This window comes from Trichechus manatus, unplaced genomic scaffold (genome assembly GCF_000243295.1).
Source record: "Trichechus manatus latirostris isolate Lorelei unplaced genomic scaffold, TriManLat1.0 scaffold00062, whole genome shotgun sequence".
Taxonomy (NCBI): Eukaryota; Metazoa; Chordata; class Mammalia; order Sirenia; family Trichechidae; genus Trichechus; species Trichechus manatus.
The window spans coordinates 9,015,198-9,025,843 of NW_004443998.1; the positions used below are offsets into that span (position 1 = coordinate 9,015,198).

General features: G+C 44.8%; 1 pseudogene; it reads left to right on the forward strand.

Moving 5' to 3' along the window:
• The first annotated feature begins 4,538 nt into the window (after positions 1-4,538).
• On the forward strand, positions 4,539-10,252 carry LOC101352463 (40S ribosomal protein SA pseudogene; annotated as a pseudogene).
• Positions 10,253-10,646: the final 394 nt, after the last annotated feature.

Here is a 10,646-nt window from a genome sequence, read left to right on the forward strand (position 1 = left end):
GGGGAGGGAGGAGGGGAGCATGGAAACAAGCAGAAGGCACAATTTACCTTTTCCCCTGAGGGGGTAAAGGGGCACACGCTTACAGGAAGAGGGCACCAAACGTTAAACTTTGCCAATTTTGCCAATAGTGGAGTCGATTAGTTAAGATTCCTGCTGTAAGGAAGAGAAATTACTCTAACAAGTTTAAGACATCTCACAGAATACAAGAACTCATTGACCTCCAGGACTCAGAAGGTGCTCCAAGACCCCAGAGTTTCTGGATGGTCCCTACAGACCTCTGCTACTAATAGAACTCATCAGAATGAGTTCACAATGGCATATTCCCAAAAGAAACAATCGGATTGGCCTGTTTGTAACAAGATTCCACACCTGAACCCAGCAGCTGTGGCCAGGGTAGGGGTCATGTGCAGACACGGGGATCTTGGGGGCTCCCTCTGCCAGAAGGGCAGTGTGATCACATTAGGGGACATTGCAGAGCACCAGGGCTCCCTCCACACATTTCTCCACAGCTGTGTCATTCTTTGTCTTTTATAAAGCCCCAAACGCGTTTCTATGGCTCTCCTTAAATCCTCACAGTTACTACATAAGGTACACTAAGCAGGGACTCTGTCATGCAATGATGCCTTCTTCCAGGTGAGAACATGAGGCTTATGATGGTTAGTTGAAAGACTAAGTGAAGGAGGCAGAACTTAAACCCATGTCTTCTGAGCTACTTCTGAGTGTAGGTGTGTGGGGAGCGAGTGACTGTGTGGGTAGGAATGCGTGAACAGTAGGTGAATGGTTGGCTATATCAGAACCCCCAGGACGGACTGAATGTGCTCACTTGTGTCCACAAACCAAGCTGTCTATAAGAAGGCAGGGAAAAGGGGAGGAGGAACCAGGGGAAAGGGAAAGGCAAGAAATGGGCTCAGATCAAGAGAGCTCCTTACACATCTGTAAGGCCTTCGTGGCAGAGGCTACTCATTGTTCCCTCACAGCCACTCTGCATTTATTATGTAGTAATCACATTTTTAATAGAATGGATGATTGCCCAGCTAAGGGCTACACTTCCAGCCTCCCTTGCAGCTAGCGGCCACATGATTCTGGCTTGCGGGATGTGAGCAAAAATTCTGGATCATTCCCTTAAAGGGCATGTCTTTTCCACTTTTCCCCTGGAATGCAGGGTTAATGGCAGGAGATAAAGCAGCCAGACCAGGAGGTGGAAGCCAAAGGTGAAAACAGCAGAGCAACAAAATGGGAGAAGCCTGGGTCCCTGATGATTGAGAAGCCACCATACCAGCAATTGCCAAATGAGACTTATTTTCAAGTTCAAGAAATAACTTTATGACAGTCATATGTAAGAAAGTACAAAATGCTATATATCATGTACAACATTATAATAGATACCCAATAAATGCTAAATGTTTCATGATGGACATACAGGCTAAAAATAAAGAAGAAAAATTGGATACAGTAGCTCCCCCTCCCCTTATCTGCTATTTTGCTTTCCACAGTGTCAGTTATCTGTGGTCAACCTGGGTCCGAAAATATTAAATGGAAAATTCCAGAAATAAACAATTCATAAGTTTTAAATTGTGTACCATTCTGAGCAGCGTGATGAAATCTTGCGTCATCCTGCTCTGTCCTTCCCGGACGCGGATCATCCCTTCGTACATTATCTGCCTCTTAGTCACTTAGTAGCGGTATCACAGTGCTTGTGTTCAAGGAACCCTTATTTCACTTAACGGTGACCCCAAAGTGCAAGAGTCACGATGCTGGCAAATAGAATATGCCAGAGAGGAGCCATAAAGTGCCTCATTTAAATGAAAAGGTGAAAGTTCTCGACTTAATAAGGAAAGAAAAAAAAAAGCATACGCACGCAATTGTGAAGAAGGAAAAAGAAATTCGTGCTAGTTTTACCGTGGCACATCACACTGCAAAAGCTCCAGCCCCAGTGTGTGAGAAGTGCTTGGTTAAGATGGAAAAGGCATTAAACTTGTAGGTGGAAGACACGAACAGAAAACGTGCTCTGATTGACAGCAACGTGTTGCGCCAGAAAGCAGTGAGCCTATATGAAAACTTTAGCAAGGGATCCCCTGAAAAACAGTATATATAGGGTTCGGTACTATCCACGGTCTCGGTCATTTCCTGGGATCTTGGAGCTTATTCCCCACAGATAAAGGTGGACTACCGTATACTTGACTAAGGGACTATTATGGATTGAATTGTGCCCCCCGCCACCAAAAGATCGGTTGATGTCCTAACCTCTGGTACCTACGAATGTGACCTTGTTTGGAAAGAGCGTCTTTGAAGATGTTGTCTGCTAAGTTAACATGAGTCACAGCAGAGTAGGGTGGGTCCTAATCTAATCCCAGTGGTAGGTGAAGAGACACAGAGAGACAGACAAAGGAATGATGTCCATCTGCATGCCAAGGAATGCTTGGGGCTACCAGAAGCTGGGAGAGATAAGAAAGGATCTTCCCCCAGAGACCTGAGAGGGAGTATGGCCTGGCCAGCACATGGATTACATGTCATGAAACATTCTTCTTTTGTTTTCAATCATTTAAAAATGCATAAACCATCCTTAGCTTGCAGGCCACCCATAAGCAGATGGCAGGCCAAATCTGGCCCGTGGGCTGCAGTTTACCAACCCCTGATCTAGCCCAATCTTCTCATCTCTTTTCTTGAGAATTAAACTGAGGATCAGAGAGGTGAATTGAGTCACCCAGAGTCACACAGCAAACTGATGACAGAGGCCAAATTAGAACCCAAGCCTTCTACCCCTAAAAAGTACAAATGAGCAGAATACCCTAATTTGCAAGAACTACATACTCAAGAGCCATTGGGAAGGCCAAAGACAAAGCACCAGAGCTTCTACTCAAAGCAATACGGATGCATAATGACAGCAGGGAACCTGACTGCAGCGCCTGTTTCCTAGTAACCACAGCCTCTCTGATGAAAGATTCTCCAACGTGTTATTTATAACTTATTTCCCAATAGGGAGGGTGAGTGATTTGTTTCTATTTAGTTACAAAGGACCGGGAAATCCTGACCTACCATCTTAGGAAAGACGCAACCCTTATAGCCACAGCTGCCGGAAGATGGAAGCAAGCTGCAATGGACAGTGTTGTCCCTGTTACTAACAACACGGGTCACATATAGCAATTACTGACCGCCTGACACAAGCAACAGATGGTGGGAGGGGTGACCGGGAGCGAATGGACAGATTGCTATTTATACCCAAAGGAGGCAGTCACTATGCAAAACCTTTCTGCACCTTGTTGGTTACCCCGAGCATCTGTTAACTTCGCCTGCTATTTTCACTCTGTCGGCATTCCGTTGCTTCTGGTTCCTAGAATGAGGAAGCTGAGAATGAATTCTGCTGCCTCCGAAAGCAGCTTTCTTGGTGCCATAGAACACTGGATTATTTGAAGTTCGGGAAGAGAGCACGGAGTATTACAAATCCACAAACAGCCTGTAAATAGAAGAAAGCTCACCGGCCTGAGTCAAGAGGTCCCCGGTGGACTTAGATGGAACTGATACATTGGGCCCAAGTCAGAGGACATAAGCGCTGGAGGGGTTTTCCAGAGATTATCTGGGGTTGTCCAACCCCTCATTCTACCTTCTTAGGACCAGAGAAGCTAAGTGACTTACATAAAATCACACAGCAGATCCAGTGAATATTAGAACCCGTAACTCGTTACCTGCTGATGCCTGGGCAGCCTCTAAAACAGGGCAGAAGATATCTCCAAACAGGCAGGCGGACAGTTGTGAAATGCTAACATGATGAATCAAAGGAGAGCCTTCACCTCCTTCCATCCACAAATATAAATAGATGATTATGTGTCACCGCATGTAGGAAGTAGGAGGAAAGTCGGCGTTTGTTAAGAAGATTGGGAAACAAAAAGACCACGGGACCACGGGCTGCCCAGTGGATGATTTCAGACCCGTCACTGTAGAATGTGGTTTTAAGCTTAGTGGCTCAGCCGGAGCTCTGGAGATGCATGGGGGTGTCTGGTCTTTGGACAAAAGAAATGAGCAATTGCTCAGGAATGTTGGGTGGCTGGTTGGAAGTCTATCACTCATTCAGGAAACAATATTTGGGTTTGGGGTATATTTTTCATTGTATATATATAGATAGATATGGAGCTAGAGATAGATATATATATCAATATATAAATATATTTTAAATCTATCTATATAAATTCAAGGAGTCCTTGTGGTGCAGTGGTTAAGCACTCGGCTGCTAACCGGAAGGTTGGCAGTTTGAATCCACCAGCGGCTCTACAGGAGAAAGATGTGGCAGTCTGCTTCCATAAAGGTTCACAGCCTCAGAAATGCTATAGGGCAGTTCTACTCTGTCCTATAGGGTTGCTGTGAGTTGGAATCGACTCCATGGCAATGGATTTTATATATATATATATATTTTTGTTTGTTTGTTTTTAATGAGCAACTACATATCGATGATAATGTTATCCATTATTATTTTAGGAGCAAATAGGATCCTGCCCTCTCAATTCCCCCACCATCACATGTCATATAGACCACAAGCATGCAAGATGGGTAATGAGCGCCAAGGCAACAAGAAAGAAGTGACAGAAGGTAGCTGGCTGACCACTTGTCAGGGACATGGGGAGGGGGGAGGTTGACTAGATGGCTTCTGTGCTCCCTGCAGCAATGACAGTCTGTGATTCAACAGAAGGAGACCACATGTATTCTCAGAAGTATCTCTTACACTCTGCTTATTCTTCATTGGAGTGCAGGTCTAAAGCTAGCATCCAGACTTCATAAGAACATCATGGGCCCTTTTTGGCTTGCAAACATCCATTCCCCATCCTGGTACAAGCATTTCAATTTTCCGTTGGGAAGCCTCTCTTCCTCACCCTCAGTCCATGTGGTTCAGGGATGTCTGGCTTCGTTCTCAGCTCTAACATTAAGTACATGAGCCAGGCCTGACGAATCGAAGCTTTCCATTGCCCTGGCCACAGAGATTGGCTCAGGGATGGACAAATGACCCAATGAGAACCAACCCTGGGATTTTGCTGGAGCTACTGTGAAAGAGAGGTCTTCTTTTTCCTGGAGTGGCTTAGCTGGTAAAGATAAGCCTGTAGCAGCCATCTTTCCTTCCACAAGAGAGTCTCCCTGAGAATAAAGCCCACACAGAAGAAACCAGGCCAAACTTAGAGAGAGACTACATACTAACATGATCATTTGAGCTCCTGTGCCCAATCGTATCTAAACTGAATTTCTCCCTTGAAATGAAATGAGACACTAAATTCTCTTTTTACCTGAACAGCTTAAATTGAGTTTCTGTTGCTTAAAGTCAAGTGCTGATTAAACCAGAGAGACAAAATAAAATGGAAGACAAGCCCTATAGCAATAACCCATCCCATTTGCATAGTGCTTTTCGGTTAACAGAGTCCTTCTAGCATCCTAAGTCTTATAGCCCTGAGAGGTCAAAAGCCTAGCAATTGTTGTCCCTATTTTGAAAAGAAATAGCCAAATCTAAAAGTTATTGAACACTTGTTATGTGCCACTGCTGAATGTTTGTTCTATGCTTCCTGACCCATGAAACTCTTAGGTGTGAATTAACAAATCCTCATAGTGACCCCATGAGGTAGATAATTTTACAAGTATAGAAGCTAAGGCACAGAGAGTTAATATGACTGGCCCAAGATCACTGCCTGTAAGCAAGTAGATGTGGTAGCCACATCCGAGGGTGACCACCACCAAGTCAGGCTTTTTTGTAATCTCCTTCCCTCGAGTGGGTGGAGTCCCTGGGTGGTGTACAAACCGTTAATGGGCTCAGCTGTGTTTGAACCAAAAGGTTGGAGGTTCAAGTCGACCCGGAAGCATCTCGAAAGAAAGGCCTGGGGGTCTACTTCTGAAAAGTCAACCACTGAAAACCCTATGGAGCACAGTTCTACTCTGACACACATGGGGTCTCCATGAGTCAGGGTCAACTTGATGGCAACTGGTTTTGAGTATGGGTAGCACCTGTGACCTGCTTCTCACCAATCGAATATGGCAAAGGTAAAAACGTTTTGCAGATTTGGTTAAAGTCCTAATCACTTTGACTTGGTGTTAGAGTTAATCAAAAGGGAAATTATCCTGGGGCACGACCTAATCAAGTGAGCTCTTTAAAACAGGGTTTAAAGAGACTTACGGCAGCAAAGATTCTCTTAGAAGACGACCTAGAGCCTCACATGAGATCACAGCTCCAGCAGACACCTTGATTGCAGCTCTGTGAAACCCTACGCAGGAAACTGGCTAAGCTGCTCACCCTCCTGACCCATAGAAACTGTGAGATAAGAAATGGGTGTTGTTTTAAGCTGCTGAGTTTGTGGTAATTTGTTCCACAGCAATAAATAACTAACACAGTAGAGGAGCAAAGATTCCCACCCAGGCAGTCTGACTCTAAAACCTGTGCTTTAAATGCTGAGTTCTCGAGCCCTGGCGGCACAACGGTTAAGAGCTCGGCTGCTAACTGCAAGGTTGGTGCTTCAAATCCACCCAGTGGCTCTGCAGGAGAAAAGACCCGGCGATCTGCACCCATGAAGATTACCGCCTTGGAAACCCTATGGGGCAGTTCTACGCTGTCCTCTAGGGTTGCTGGGATTCAGTCGACTTGATGGCACTCAACAACAACAACCAAGGCCTCTCGGATGAGGACCAGGGCCCACATAGGCAGTGACTGCGGGACAAAGCTGGGACCACTGTCCATGTCTCCTCACTTCAGGACTTTTGACTTCTAACTCTATCCCTGACCCATACGACCTTCCCTAAATATGTATGAACCAAAAAAAAAAAAACAAAAAAAAACCAAACCCGTTGCTATTGAGTCAATTCTGACTCATAGTGATCCTATAGGACAAAGTAGAACTGCCCCATATGATTTCCAAGGAGCACCTGGTGGATTCGAACTGCTGACCTTTCGATTAGCAGCTGTAGCTCTTAACCACTACGCCACCAGGATTTCCAAATATGTATGAAGGCATAAAAAATAGAACTTTCCAAGGAGAATTTTTAACAGCGAGAAAACATTGGTTAAAGGTTAAGAGCTTCCACATAAGTCATATTCATTATGATTCTATAAGGGAAGTCAAAGGACGCATGGAGAGTGAAGCTCAGAGAGACTAAGTAATTTCTCCCAAGTTACACAGACAGGCATGGTGAAGGCATGGGGCTTTGACCTTGGACCTGGCACCCATCTTACTCCTCTTCACCACCCCACCAAAGAGCAAAAGAAGGAATGTATCTTCCATCTTCTAGTTTCCATGGATTTGGAAGAATTCTTTTAGGAAGGAATATAATCAGGAAATTTCCATCTCCTCAGAAAGTAGAACTGAAGAAAATGAATGATAATGAAGCTTAAAGGATTTAACTTAATCCTAAGGAAGTCCTTTCCAGGGATAAGGTTAATTAAACACTAACAAGATTTTGTTTAAAAAAAAAGTCAAAAGGCTCTGAAATTCAGCTTTTGGATTTCTGTTTATAAAGTTACATATAAAAATAGCAAGAAGAAAAATTAGGGATAATTTTGCAAGCTAGTCAAAATATTTGCAAGCCTGGTTTTCAATTTGACTTTAAGGCCAAATTGAGTAAATGATTCTAAAGATCAGTCGCAGTTTTTTTGGAAACTATTGCAAATGTTAATGACATTAAATTCTTATATACTAATTTCAAGGTTTGAAATGTGTTATGGATTGAATTGTGCCCCCCCAAAATGTCTGTCAACTTGGCTAGGCCGTGATTCCCAGTATTGTGTGATTATCCACCATTTTGTCATCTGATGTGATTTTCCTATGTGTTCTAAATTCTACCTCTATGATGTTAATGAGGCAGGATTAGAGGCAGTTATGTTAATGCGGCAGGTCTCAATCTACAAGGTTTAGTTGTGTCTTAAGTCAATCTCTTTGGAGATATAAAAGAGAGAAGAGAGCAGAGAGACAGGGTGACCTCATACCACCAAGAAAGCAGCGCTGGGAGCAGAGCATGTCCTTTGGACCCGGGGTCCCTGTTCCTGAAAAGCTCCTAGACCAGGGGAAGATTGATGACAAGGACCTTCTCCCAGAGCCAGCAGAGAGAGAAAGCCTTCACCTGGAGCTGGCGCCCTGAATTCAGACTTCTAGCTTCCTAGACTGTGAGAGAATAAATTTCTCTTTGTTAAAGCCATTCACTTGTGGTATTTCTGTTATAGCAGCACTAGATAACCAAGATAAAATGCATAATAGCTTTTCTCAATGAATTATTGGTATTATTTTTCAAAATTATCAACAAAGAAAGAAAATGGATAGAGGTACAGATTTCTGTACTTACATAATGCATTTCCTTTATAGGTAAATAAATTCGGACCCTCCATCATCACCCACAACCCCACTTCGTAGCTGCAGAAACTCTCCTACTTTGTACTTATACTTCCTTTCGCTGCTGCAGACCCACTGCTGCCTGAGACCCTATGTTCAGCCCCAGTCTTTTGCTGCATGAGTGCCAGTCATGGGACAAGAGCTTTGGGTGACTTTATATGCCATGGAGTATGGACAAGGGAAAATGTAGAAGAAAGCAACCCCAAATTACACATATCACTGTACTTCCCAGCCTCCTCCCTCCATACCTGTCCAGGATCCCCCGATCTCATCTTTCCTTCTCACCCCACTTCTTACAGCAGGCCTCCTGCCCTCGTTTTTTGACAAATACTCAAGAGAGTGGTAACTTCCTCTGCCTGTAGCTGAATGACACACTTAGCTCTTGGTATACACCAGAAATCAGCCTTCTCCATCTGTAGAATCCTCGTCAGTCTCTAACTGAAAAGGGAGAGGAAGGTAGAGAGCCAAAGATGCCACTTTCTTTATTAAAAGGTGTGGGGTTGTAGTACAACAGGTTCCTCTTTATATATGGCCTTTCTGGCCCTGAGTTTGTACTTCTGCCAAGATGATTTGCTAGGCCACAATCTTGCAAAGGGATTGGTTAGTCTACTATGCAAATAAAGTGTATGAAACCCTTGCAGGGATTGGATAGTTTAGTATGCAAACTACATGACTGTGGCTTACCAAGGGGATTGCTCAGTTTTGCTATCCTGCTAGGCTTAAAAGGGCTACTCCCACAGAGGTTGAGGGGGACCTCACTACCATCAAGAAGAACTTTTCTGTGCTACCCACTTAAAGGGGAAAGTTTCACAACGTCCAGAGCCCTTGATATCCTGCTGATGAAGCAGGAGGATGTCCTCAAATTGCTTGCGGCCGGAAGCTACTTAGGTAACACCAACCTTGACTTCCAAATAGTACCAAAAAAAAAAAAACAAAAAAAAAAAAACCCAAAACAAAGCAAACCCTTTGCCGTTGAGTCGATTCCAGCTCATAGTGACCCTATAGGACAGAGTAGAACTGCCCCACAGGGTTTCCAAGGAGCTGCTGGTGGATTCGAACTGCGGACCTTTTGGTTAGCAGTCGAGCACTTAACCACAGCTCCACCAGGGCTCCCAAACAGAACAGTACATCTACAAAAAAAAAAAAAAAAGTGATGGTATCTACATCATAAACCTGAAGAGGACCTGGGAGAAGCTTCTGTTGACAGCTCAGGCAATTGTTGTCATTGAAAACTCAGTTGATGTCAATGTCATATCCTCCAAGAATACTGGTCAGCGGACTGTGCTGAAGTCTTGCTGCCACTGAAGCCAGTCCTATTGCTGGGTGCTTCACTCCTGGAAACTTCACTAGCTAGATCCAGGCAGCCTTCCAGGAGCCACGTCTTCTGGTGGTTACTGATCCCAGGGCTGACCACCAGCCTGTCACAGAAGCATCTTATGTTAACCTGCCCATTGCTGCTCTGTGTCACACAGATTCTCCTCTACACTACGTGGACAGTGCCGTCCCATGCAACAACTAAAGAGCTCACTCAGTGGGTCTGACGTGGTGGATGCTGGCCCAGGAAGTTCTGTGCATGCATGACACCATCTCCTGTGAGCACTCATGGGAGGTCATGCCTGATCTCTACTTCTACAGACATCCTCAAGAGTTTGTAAAGGAAAAGTAGGTCACTACTGAAGAGGCTGTGACCAAGGAGGACTTCTACAGTGAAAAGACTGCTCCAGCTCCTGAATTTACTGCTGCTCAGCCCGAGGTCGTAGACTGGTGTGAAGGCATGCAGGTGCCCCCTGTGCCTGTTCAGCAGTTCCCCGCTGAAGACTGGAGTGCTCAGCCTGCAACTGAAGACTGGGCTGCAGCCCCCACTGCTCTGGCCACTAATCGTAAGAGCCACCACTGAATGGTCTTAAGCTATTCTTCCACAGTCTCTTAGAAAACAGAAATAGGTTGATGGAAAATAAACATCAGTTTCTTAAAAAAAAAAAGAAAGAAGAACCAAGAGTGAAGCACATCCTTGCATCCCTGGACCTGGGGTCCCTGTGCTGAGAACCTCCTGGATCCAGGAGGTTCTGAAAGAGCTGTAATATTGGAGATGGTATGAGATAGGGCAAGATGGTATGAGGCAGTATGAGTGAGTGGCAAGAACAAGGAGACCAGTGCAAGACGGCTGCAGTGGGCTTCCCAACCCACAGAGCAAGGGGGCTGCAGTGACCTCACAACCTGCAGAGCAAGAGAGCTGAGCACCTTCAGACAGGAAGCTTGCTGGTGGAGCTGGAGCCTCCAACCACTTGACAGCAGAGCCAA